The sequence below is a fragment of the Dryobates pubescens genome, chromosome 14 (genome assembly GCF_014839835.1).
Source record: "Dryobates pubescens isolate bDryPub1 chromosome 14, bDryPub1.pri, whole genome shotgun sequence".
Classification (NCBI taxonomy): Eukaryota; Metazoa; Chordata; class Aves; order Piciformes; family Picidae; genus Dryobates; species Dryobates pubescens.
In genome coordinates, this window is record NC_071625.1 from 12,834,584 (window position 1) to 12,847,945 (window position 13,362).

Here is a 13,362-nt window from a genome sequence, read left to right on the forward strand (position 1 = left end):
TATTGGCATCTCTGACAGATGCCAGTACTGTCCTTGTTCAAACATCAAAAGGTTAAACAAAACTTGGAGAAAACCCCTGCTGTTAGCAGGATTTCTATTTATTGAAATACTAAAGTAAAACAACAACAACAAAAAAGCAAAACAAACAAAACAATCCAGAAACTAAAAATGAAACTGAACTTTACTAAAATACACAATCTACATTAATGGTTTGTTGTGTGGGATGCTGAATTCCAGAGACTGATCCAAACAAGTGTAAAACTGAATAGGTTGGGAAACCTACAACAGAAGTGGTAGCCATGGATGCCAAACCCCCACTTTCTTCCTTAACCACTTACTGAGGTTAACTTTAGCATCTACTTGTAGGACTGTTTTTCAGAAGTATAGATAACTATTTAGAAATAGTTCTTCAAGCCAGTGCCATACCAATAGCATGAAATATCACAAAATAACTCCTTCTAAATGACTACAGTCTTGAAAAGAAAAGACACACTCTCCCTTGAGTACTGTGTCCAGTTCTGGGCCCTTCAGTTCAGGAAAGATGTTGAGTTGCTGGAACGTGTCCAGAGAAGGGCAACAAAGCTGGGGAGGGGTTTTGAGCACAGCCCTGTGAGGAGAGGCTGAGGGAGCTGGGGTTGCTTAGCCTGGAGAAGAGGAGGCTTAGGGGAGACCTTATTGCTGTCTACAACTACCTGAAGGGAGGTTGTAGCCAGGTGGGAGTTGGTCTCTTCTCCCAGGCAACCAGCACCAGAACAAGAGGACATAGTCTCAAGCTGCACCAGGGGAAGTTTAGGCCAGATGTTAAGAAGAAGTTCTTCATAGAAAGTGATTGGCCATTGGAATGTGCTGCCCAGGGAGGTGGTGGAGTCACCATCCCTGGAGGTGTTTAGGAAGAGACTGGATGGGGTGTTTGGTGCCATGGTTTAGTTGATTAGATAGTGTTGGATGATAGGTTGAACTCAATGATCTCAAAAGTCTCTTCCAACCTGTCTATTCTATTCTATTCTATTCTATTCTAGTATTGGAATTTAAAGTCTACAGTGAACATGCATCTTGTTTGTGTTCTGATACATTCAATTTTCATTTGCTATCTGTTTCTCTTGAGATAGCTATTACCCTATTTTTCATTATTTGCACATTTAAGTATTATATTTTAAAGCCTACATGAACATGCATCTTGTTTGTGTTCTGATACATTCTATTTTCATTTGCTGTTTCACAGATCCTTGTCACTGATTTCAGTTTAGCTTAGATGCTTGGGCATTTTTAATTGTTGTGAGTCAGCTGTGTGCATTTTCGGGTGCTTCCATATCTTTACAACCTTGTCCTCAGTAATTCTAAGCATTCTCACTTCCACTCTCTTGTGAAGTAGTCAGTAGATCTGGACTGAAGTGGAACTGAGAAAATTACATTAAAACCTAGCTCTTACCAAGAATTATTTCTCCTGATACTGCTCTAAAGACTTGTACATAAACACCTCCAAGACAGTAAGATATGGAAAGCAACTGTTTGCATCAAGAAGTCATTAGCAGCAATTAGGACAAAGTAAAATTGACAACTTGCTACTGCAGATGATGATAGAAAATAATTATAATTGTAAAAACCCTAAGAAAGTAAAAGAGAGATTGGAAATCCATATTCAGTGAACTAATCCAGACAGCATGAGCACAAGCTGTAAAAGTCACTAAAATTTGACAAGCTTTTTTCCAGCTACACGGTTCTGAAAGCAGAGAAAAGTCATATGAAGTGTGAAATAGTCTGTAAGTTAATGGCTCATAGACAGCCTGGTCTTTTCCCAGTTCCTTTACTAGATCTAAAGAGTCTGGAGCAGGGTGATTATAAAACCAGCCATTGTCTGCCTGCAGTTGTGTTGCTGCACTGATGTCAAACGAGTAGCATTTTGTTAATAAGAGCAAAGTTTGGTCTAACGAGAAAGCAAGACACAGAGGAAATGCCATTTGACAAAATACAGCAGTGCAAGTAGCAGAGAGTGCTGTTGATACAGCTCACAAGAGCAAGCAGGTGGGAACTGTAGGAGATGGATCAGACTATCTGCTCCAGCATAACATATTTCAAACAAACTCTGTAATGAAATTGGGTCTCTTCCTACTTGGAATCATTTGCAATAATTCAGGATGATTTAGGCACTCAGCCATGAGTGCATTGATCCCCTGCATATCCCCTTGATACATGAGGTGGTCAAAATCCTCCTTAAGTCTGAAAATTTGATAGCTGAGGAAAACAAGATGCCTTTTTTGATTGTTTTTTTTTTCTCCCTGCTCTGTAAGTGTCAACATTGGTATATTGAAATTATAAAATTCTAGCAGCTTTACATGTGCAGAAAAGATTCTGGAGTTTAAAACCTCTTCACAGGGAGAACTGAATCACATCTTTGCATGGATAATTAAATATGGGTCCTTCATTCCCAGGAGTCTATTGTAACTTTAACTAAGACCTCTTGTAGTTTCTTCCATCATCTTATATGGGACTCTTCTTACCTACTACTGAGAGCCTACTTCAGAGCTGGACTTCATAGCTTCCTTGGGGCAATTCATATCTGTTTTAAACATTTCTCCAAACCTTTGGTGACAGGGATTTTGTGCCCTTGGTTACTTGTTCCATTGCTTTACCATTTTTCTAACTGGATGTCAAGGGTTAGGGCTGATCTGGCCACTAGATGAATGACAGATGCTTTTTAATAACTCCTTTCCCTTCCCCAAGGGGAAGAAAAAGGAAATAAGGGAGTGATAGTTACGGATTGGAAAAGAAAATTATACCAACTTTAATTAAAATAATGAAACATATGCAAATATACACAAGCTTAATATTGAGCCAATCACCTGATGGCAATCATGTCACTTTCAGCACTGATGCATATAGGGCAGGTCCTAGCGAATTTCCAGACTGGACACAGTGGCAGGTGGGAACTGGATTCGGGAACTGGATTCAGGATCTGTATTCCTGAACTTGATTCAGGAACACATGGATTGGGATTGAAGGCAGAACAAAAGTCGTCCTTGGATGTTGGCCATTGAAGAGAGCTTGACCCTTGTGATCCCTCAGCTTTATACTGAATATGACATATACAGAATGGGATACCTTGTTGGTCAGTGTTGGGACACATGTCATGTATGCTCTTGCCCAAGAGTGCAGGGAGGTGGTGGAGTCACTGTTCCTGGAGGTGTTCAAAAAAGGATTGGACATGGCACTTGAAGCCAAGTTAGTCATGAGATGTTAGCTAACATGTTGGACTTGATGATCTCTGAGGTCTTTTCCAACCTTATTGATTCTATGATTCTATGATTTTTTACTTTGTGGCACTCAACATGGGACACAAGATTTATCAGTGACCTTAGTCTTCATGGGAACAAGTATAAGCAAGAGCATAGCTGCATTCTAATCCTTGGTAGTAAGATCAAACATCATCATTTCTAGAAGCAAACACTGTGTGCAAAAATACATCATTAAATTGAACAAGCACAGACACTTAGAAAAGACTTAGCTGCAAAATAAAATAACTGAACAGAATCAGTTCTGTTCTAGCTCAGATCAGGACATTAGACAGTTTTCTTGTGTAGATGTCTCTTTTGCTGCAACTATCACAATCTGCTGCTTGTCCTTCTTGTCCTCCTCTTCAGTATTTCCTTTCTTCTACCTTCCCACTAGTCTGCTAAGCTAAGTAAAACCCATTTTATTGTCATAAGCGCCACTTGTCTTAACATTAAACAGAGAGTCTTAATCTCTGTGGATATGTAACATCTAAATCAGGACATGACATTCCTTGTCACACTTCAGAAGTGCTGATGAGACAACCACTGCCCATTTTCCAGGACAGAAGCTGCCTTTTTGGCAACAGCATGAGATAACTATCTCATGTTTAGCTTATGATTCCCTACAAATATCTTTTCTGCTGTTCTGCCATCCAGTTCTTTTTCTATTTGTTCCTCTTTCCAGCTTGTAGCACTTTTTGCACTTGCCTATGCTACACTTCATCTTTTCAACTTCAGATCACTTCTACGTGTTGTTTGATATTCTAACGCTCTCAGGTCCTTTCAGTTCCCTTTTGTTCCTTATGTTCACATTTGAGGACACCCATGCTTTTGTGTTATCCAAGTCATTAATGGCCCCCACTGGGGACAGGACACCTAATTGTGAGGGACAGTCAGTTCTAACTCATTGAAAATTGAGTGTAATCTTACAGAAATTTATACATTCACCTCTGTAGTGTTTTAATCCACTTGATTCATGCTTATTTCATACACTTCTTTAAAACAAAAGTACAGCAGAGCTATGCAGGCTAGGCAGTTAAAATCAAACTGTGGTTGTGAGGACCAGGATGGCCAAAGTACCCATTTAGTCAGATTCTCAGCAATTAATCAAGCCTTTTCTAGAAATCTCCCCAAGTCATTGGCAAGACTTCAAGATTCAGGGATGGAAAATCTATGAGAAACAAGGGCTGACCTTCTCATACTTAGAACATTTGATGCCAGAAACTCCATTACTCAGTATCGCTGCTAAGTATCACTGCTAGGGTTATATATTGAGCTCTTCAGAATGCCTCTTACCTGTTATTTATTTTCATATAGATCTACTAGACATGAGCATCTCTCTGGACATCAGTGTAATAGAAAGAGCTGCTAGGCACATATGTGTGTGAATAGTTCCAAAAAGTTTGGCTCAATACAATCTGGGACTCTGACTACTGTTGAAGTTATTGCTGGCTCAGGTTACTAAATTTTTTAACTCCTTGATAAGTCATTTGAAACATAAACTTCCCAGGCTGTTTCAGTTTATTACTCTTTTTAAGTGAACTGATCTAAATTAGAATCTCCTGAGATCAATAGCTCATTTTTATCACAGAACATTTGAACTGTACCATACAGATCAGATAAATGATCTTTCACTGCACTTGAAAGTTTTAAGCTGCAAATCTGTGCTGTAAAACTACCATAGATTTGGTGCAAGGAAAATGATACACTGACTGTTTCTTGGCTCTTCTTGAATAAGTGCTGTGTTCCAACACAGCAATTATTTTAATTGCAGATGTTTCCTCAGACTGCTTGACATAATTCTCCTAAAGCAAGCTGTTGACTTCTTCATTACTACCAGGGTCTCCTAGCTGGGTGAGATAGATGCTGCTCACCTTATTTACACCATGAGAAACACTAAGTAATGTGTGACTTCATGTGTGATCCAGAGCTAAAGGTATGAGTAGATTGAAAGTGCAAGTTAAAATCACTGCCCTGGCCTGTTCTAGTTGGTGTATCAATCATAAGATCATGGAAAATCAGTGCTGGGGGGGAGGCCTTAGGAGTTGTCTAGCCCAGCCTCCTGCTCAAAGCAGGGTCAGCTCTGAGGTCAGACAGGTTGCTCAGAGATGCATCCACTCAGGGCTTGAAAGACTTGCAGGATAGAGATGTTTCAACCTCACTGGGCAACCAGTGCACAACTCTCCTCATGTAGGAAAAGATTCTCCTTATGTCCAAACTCTCTCTCTCTCTCTTTTTTCATGTTATGCTTATTATTTCTCATCATCCTACCAAGCACAGATGTGAAGAACCTAGTTCTGTCTCCTCAATGATGTCCTCATGGGCACTGGGGACTGCTTTTATAGCTCCTCACAAGCTATCTCTTCCCCAGGCTGAACCAGACCAGCTATTCAGCCTCTCCTTACTGGACAAGTGCTCCCACCTTGAACATCTCAGTAGCCCTCAACTGAACTCACTCCTGTTGATTGATGCCTTCCTTGTGACATTTTGTCTTCCAAAGATGATTTGGACACGGCTTCAGTTCATGTATTAAGCCATTATATGCTGTTGGTTGATTAAGTATTACCACAGTAAAGGTCATTACAAGGGCTTCAGAGGCGTATGCCATGACATTGCATAGAATTTTTTCTGAAATATTTTGTTTGTTTATTTGTTTGAGGGCAATAATAACCTCGAAACCAAACCAGATGTGGTTTTCCTAGCAGTTTATTTCCTCCCCCCCCCCCCCCCTTTTAACATCTTTCAACAGAAAAATTCCTTAAATGTGTAGGGGATTATTTTTTTCCCTTAATTTTGCCTAGTTCATGACATGTAAAAATAAATTGTGGACTTCTAATATCAGCTTAAAGTGCAATTCTTTTGAAACAAATAAATCTCATTACAGATCCTGTAGAAAAGGTGGAGGATCCTGTGAGTTTCAGGACAGAAGGAAGCCTGATGTAAATGGGGAGGCTGCAGAGCCACATGAGCAGGAGCATGTACTCTCTGTTGGGCAGGCTGTTGGTGTGGAGCTACATCCATCAAACCCTCACAATGAATCCACGCTTTGAGCCTTGACCTAAGTCTTTTTATGTGGCAAAAGTAGAGGCCAAATTTTCAGAAGAATATTAGATACAGACCAATATTTCCCCATATTCTTGGGCACAGATGTTAAAGAGGCCTCGAGCATAAGCCCTATGAGGAGAGGCTGAGGGAGCTGGGGTTGTTTCACCTGGAGAAGAGGAGGCTCTGGGGAGATCTTATTGCTGCCTACAACGACCTGAAGGGAGGTTGTAGCTAGGAGGAGATTGGTCTCTTCTCCCAGGCAATCAGCAACAGAACAAGAGGACACAGTCTCAAGTTGTGCCAGGGGAAGTTTAGGCTCAACGTGAGGAGAAAGTTCTTCACAGAGAGAGTTGATAGCCATTGGAATGTGCTGCCCAGGGAGGTGGTGGAGTCACCATCCCTGGAGGTGTTCAAGAGGGGATTGGACATGGCACTTGGTGCCATGGTTTAGTAGTCATGAGATCTTGGGTGACAGGTTGGACTGGATGACCTTTGAGGTCTCTTCCAACCTTATTGATTCTATGATTCTATGACTTTTTCCAGGACACCATCTATTATTCCAAAGTGTTTTACTGTGCTATCATTGCTTCTACCAGGCTTTTAGGTATATGTTACCATGTTGCAGCATCACTACAACAATCACAGGAAGTGCAGTAGGTATCTACATCTTTGAGTTCAGTGCTAAATCAATTGCAAATTGTGTACTTTGATGCACTGTAATTCATTAAGTCAGGGTTTCACTGTGCCCTGTCCTTCACCAGCATTATATTCAGTATTTTCATCACTGCTATGGACAGAGGCATACAGAATATGTTTATTAATTTTTCAGTCGACCCCAATCTGGAAAGGGTTACCTGGAGGACTGGAGGATGAGAATTCTGAATACTTTTGACAAATGGAATAAATTATTAAAGTGGAAAAAAAAAATAAAAAGAAGAAGAAAAAGAAGATGCAGTTCAATCAAACCAAGTCCAAGGTGTTTATACACAGGTAGTGATAATCATCTACTCAAATACGCAATAACCAAAGTGGGATAAGCACCAGTGTAACAGAAGAAGATTTGGCTGGGGGGAGGGCAGGTAATAAATCACAAGGTGAACCAAAGTCAGTACTAATGATACTGTTTCCAGAGAAGTCTATATTGCAATGAGATATATAAGTAGGATTTTGTCCATGTGACACAGAGTGGAAAACCTTTCTTCTTTCAGCACTGGCACAGCCCCAGCTGGAGCATGTTTTTGGCCACCATGGCTCAGAAATGATACAGCCACCAGTGAATATCCAGGGGAGAACAGTCCAAAACCACAACCCAAAGGAACTGGAGCTGTTTGCTAAAAGGAAAACAACAGAGAGGCACGATTGTGGCATAATGCATAAAAGGTAGCTGTAGAGAGGGGAAGAATTAATTCTCCATGATAAAATAATGGCTTAAGTTACAGTGAAGTTTAAGTTAGGCATTAGGAAAAGCTTTCTAATAGCAAGAATAATTAAGCACAGAAACAGACTGCATGAGGAATATCCATCATTGCAAGGCTTTTAGGAGGAGGCCAGAAAAATGTGGGTAAGCTGTACAGCAATGAGCAGTGCAGCCATGCAGCTGAAATGGGGAAAGAGGTATTTTTATTTTGGTGCTAGCAAGTGGAGAACATCTAAAATTTTTCCATTCAAAACTCATGGCTATGATGTGCTGTTGTCTGTGAAGCACTAGCACAACAATGATGTGGAGCAAGTACTTCACTGATTGATGTATGAAAACCCCAATAGATAGCTTTTTTTGCTCCTCAAAATGTTAGTAATACAGAAAAGAGGCATGAAAAGAAACCCTCTGACTCACCCTTTGATTTAAGGTGAGCCAAGACGCTCTACAGGAATTGGGGTCCAGCTGACACTGCAATGCCCTAATATTTTTTAAGCAGGAAAAAGGCTATCAGAAAAGCCAGCATGCTCTTCCTTAGATGCCTTCCTGTCAGATTTCACTTAGATCACATTTGTAACTGATGTTTGAAAACTCTAGACAGTGGGGGAGTGTAGAGGGAGGATGGTGAAAAAGTTTATTCATAGCAGGAACGCTAACTTCTGTTTCACCAAATCAGCTCCTATTTTGGTACCATAAAGACATCTACAAACCCCACATACTTTTGAAAGGGAAAACTAGATCCAAGTTTATCAACAGACTTTTAATATTAGAAAAAGCAAGAGGGAGATGCTTTAAATGTTGTATTAATTGCAAACTTACCAGTACTTAACCAGCTTCATGCCACCCCTGGTATCATCAGGTAGCTCAGGGACTTGATTACAGTCATCATGACAATACTATAATAAAACATTATGAATAGCTTGTTGCTGACTTGGGAGCAGTCTGGAAATCTCATACCATAAAACTAGCATTCAGTCTCTTTTATTATATTAAGAAAGTTATAAAAACTCACTGTAATTTTTACTGTGTTCTGTACACAAGAGAGACATTATTTAGCTCATCATTTAATTTCCAGATGCTGCATATGCACCATATGAAAGGTATCCAGGGAACCCAGGAAGGAAGCAGGGAGCTCAGAGGTATGTGTGTGTGTTGAAAATGGTATTAAAATTACAGCTTATTTATTATGTTTTGCTTCCCTAAACTAGAAACTTTACAACTATTTTCACAGGTTAGGCTTCAAGCCACAAGGCTGATGTCCCTTCATCCTGGCTGGGAGTCCAGGTGGACACTGCTTGGGGATCACATATGTGCCTGAACCTAAGAGATGCTGCATCTATAAGATGCTTCATTCAGGATCCTGTGGTGTTGTCTGCCTTGGAGCACAGCCAATATGACCTATTTGGGTCCCTTTCATGCTTTCATTGCTACACACCACAATACAGTGCAAGAATGATAGTCTTTGAATCACACAGAATCACAGAATCACCAAGGTTGGAAGAGAAGTCCCAGCCCTGGACTTAGTCTGAATTTTCCAGTTTTTCCTTAGCAGAAAAGAGAGAGAAAATACTTGTCTGCAGAGAAAATCTTCCTCAGGTAACAATTTTCAGGAGACAAGAGAAATGTGGATTGCATTTTATGTATGCCACCCCTGTGTAATGATGCAGGTGGGCTTGTGTGGATGGGAGCTCTTGCACTGCAACTGGGATGCACTCAGCCCTAGTACCTGGCCTGAGCAAATTGTATGTACTCAGAAACTGGAAAGGGATTCAACAAAAACCAGCTCACTTTTCAAAAACCTCCTAGTTCTTGAATATGTGAATTGTGAGCCTTGAAGGAAGGAAAAAGTGCTTGAGCAATTGCTGATGCCTGCCTGACTCGGGCAAGAAAGACAAGAGGACTGAACATCAACTGCAGACCAACACGCTTGAGAACTCCTTGTTGCTTGGAAGCCTTTATGCAGGATGTCTCTGCAAATGCTTTTACCAGGTTGCTCTGTCCTTTTCCTAATAGGGGTGATAAAACAGAAAGTAAATATATATATATGCAGTAGCTGAGAAAAAACAATTAGTTTTGTACTGGTGAGAAATAATGCAGAACTCTTTGTGTCTTTAACAAACTGGCTTTCAATACACATTGTTATGTATCCTCATGACCCAGATATACTTAGAAAGAGCATGGCAATGAAATGCATGTTGGAAGTATAATAAAGAATCTAGACAGTAAAGTTACTATATTTTATTAGCAGAAGAAAACAATTAAAATTATACCCAGAGAGTAACTTAGGAACCAAATGTCATAGCTGTCTCTTTTGCTGCCAAAATATGTGTACTCTCTTCCTAACAGTCTCTTTCCCCAAGGAAAAATAAATGTATCTAAGAAATACTTGTTAGCAATGCAATTACAGGCTTAATTCCCCAACCAACTTCAGACATCATAAAAACAAAAACAAGCAGAAGCCCTTTGCAATACCAATGGAAAAGAGACAGAAAAACACTTGAGTGTTGAGAGAAAGATAATACTATATATTTATAACAAAAGCTGACATGTTCTCTCACAATAACATTTGAGAACTCATTAGCATTTGTTTTTCAACTGTTTTATCTCTTTATTTTTTTTTAAGCTAAAGCCTAGATTGAAAATTTCTTCTAATGGTAGACTCTGTGCTATTCCTGAACAGGACTTTTGGGACACTCTGACACAAAAGGAGCTCACCAGACTCTCAGGAAAGTGAAGCAGCTGCATCAAAATAACATTTTTTGGCATTACTTACTTCTGAAGGTCTAGTCTCTCCGAGGAATGTAACAAGAGCTGGGTTATTTGGACAATGTGGATTCAACCATGAGAGCTGAGATGCTGGGAAGCTGATTCAGAACACTTTCAAAGTGTTTGCCCCAAGAAAATAAGATTTAAAAATTAATGTTTGAATAAATAAGACCAACAAAAATATAAAAAAGTGCTAAAGTTTGCTTTTTCTGTGATCATATAAATTAGACCTATATTCATATCACACCTTGAAGAAAGAAAACCTTTAAGATGCCTTGCTCCTTGCCCAGCCTGGGCACCCCAGGCTCTCTTGCTATCCATAGCAATGTTTTGAGCTCCTCTAGAGATGCCTGTCTTGGGAGGGGCTGTTTCACACCATTGGCTTCACCAAGGCAAACCCAGAGCATGGACACTTAACCTGTGTGAGGAATAGCTACATGATACTCCTGACCTGAGGCTCCAGGCTCTGCAAAGGAATTGTCAATTGACTTGGTAGCAGCAGTATACAATTTCACTATTGGAGGTAGAGATGTGCACCAGAAAATGGTACTATGCAATCCCAAGTTTCTTTGACAGGAGCTTGAAAAGTACAAAGTCTTTTTCTCTTCAACTTTGTGTTATTTGAAATACCCACATAAGGCATTACAGGGGACTTCTACCCCTCAGCTGAGACATAGTCAGTGGCTATCAAAAGTCTCCATTCTCTTAAAATATTGGCACCAAACCCAAGACAAAAATATTGAAGTTTAAAAATTCAGTATCTTAAAATATTGAAGATTAACATCCTTTAAATGATTTTTACATTGGCTCTAAATCAGAGACTTTTCACAGTCACAAAAGGTTACTGCATCACAGGTTTCACAAGGAGAGGGAAGTGCTGTTTCTCTCAGTTTGTCTTGCCTCCAGCCTTGCATCCCAAATGGCAGATGGCTGGAGAGGTTCCAGTAGAAGGCACTGGAGCTTCAGTGAGTGAAAAACTACTCTTTCTACAAATGCAAAACCTGTAATAATCAAGCTCCAGAAATCATAAATGTCTGGATCCCTAGGTTGCAGGCAGTGCAGTACAGAGCTACTCGAGCTGATGCCAGAGAAAAGGGGAGAACTGTGCAGATGATTTCTAAGATGTCTCTTGCCTGGTAAAATTGAACAACTCCACTGTCATTTTCATTTCATGCACTGAATTTCCCTCTGCACATTTATAGAATCATAGAGTCATAGAATTGTCTGGGCTGGAAGGGACCTGCAAAGGTCATCCAGTCTGACCTACCCACAGTCAGACTTCCCCAACTAGATCAGGCTGCCCAGGGTCTCATCAAGCCTCACCTTGAGTATCTCTAGGGAAGTGGTCTCAACCACCTCCCTGGGCAACCTGTTCCAGTGTTCCACCACCCTCATAGTAAATAACTTGTTCCTAACATCCAATCGAAATTTGCCCTTCTCAAGCTTAAAGCCATTGCCCCTCATCCTGTCCCTGCAGGCTTTTGAAACAGTCTCTCCCCATCCTTCCTGTAGCCCCCTTCAAGTACTGGAAGGCTGCTGTTAGGTTTCCCCAGAGCCTCCTCTTCTCCAAGCTGAACACCCCCAGCTCCCTCAGCTGTCCTCATGGCAGAGGTATTCTAGCCCCTGAATTTTTGTGGCCCTTCCCTGGACCCTCTCCATCAGGTCCATGTCCTTCCTATATTGAGGGCTCCAGACCTGTACACAGTACTCCAGGAGAGGTCTCACCAGAGCAAAGTGGCAGAATCACCTCTCTGGATCTGCTGGCAGCCCTGCTTTTTGATGCAGCCCAGGATGCAATTTGCCTTCTGGGCTGCAAGCTCACACTGCCTGCTGAGTGATTTAAGCTGTCAGTATCTACTCTCATAATGACGAGATGAGAGGTTGGGCTTTTTTTTCATATTTAAAGTGTGGTTGATTAAAGTTGAAATGGGATCAAAGGATAAGTTGTTTGGTTTTTTTCCTGGTGATGATTTTGGGTAATAATGACATGGAGCTTTCATCTGCAAAAGCCGGTGTGATGCCTCGCACATCTGCATTGGATGCAAATCTTGAGATATGTCCTTGGCTGGGGTCACTGGAACTGGTCTGATTGTACAGGTGACATTTTTAATGTAGACTCAGAAACAGAGTGCATTGCTATTAGAAGTTGAAGATGAATTTATTGAGATAGTCTGAATAATCTCTCTGAAGCAGAAATTCCACAGGCAGCTGCTGTCTCTTAATGAGTTTCAGAGTCTGTATAAAGAGGAAACCCAAGGCTTTGTGGAATGCTCTGAAGAGATTTCTTTCCATCCTACCTCATAGCCTATCTCCTGAAAAGCACAACCATCAGCACTGACAAACAGAGACACAAAACAAAGTTCTAGATTAAATGCTGGGAATGATCTATGCTTTTGTTTTGCTGGTGTGCACCTGAGGCTCCAGACCCTTTTGCGAAATGATGGAAACTCATCTCTCTCACTAACAAAAGTTAAATGCTTCTAGTGATTTGAAACAGAAACAGGCTTTATCTGTAATCTTCTGAGGTAGGTTTTAAATTTTCCTTAAACTGAGTGTGCTTAGACCTGGTACTTCGGCTTAGCACCTTAGAAAGATGGAAATCCATCATAAATCAGGTCCTAGGCCAGGTTTATTTTTCAGGCATCCACAGTCTGCAGCAGAATGTTGGTGTTTGGTAATTTCTAAAGGAAAAATGAGTTGAGAAGCATACAGGGACATACAGTGGGGACGGGGAGAGAGCAGAAGCCCTTGTTAAATATGAATTATAAGCCTATGTTAGGTTCTAAGGTGCACAACTGGGAAGGCTGCCTTTGTTCCTTCCTTGAGGAGACAAAATAAAATTGCTACTCAAGTATGTTTCTGGGT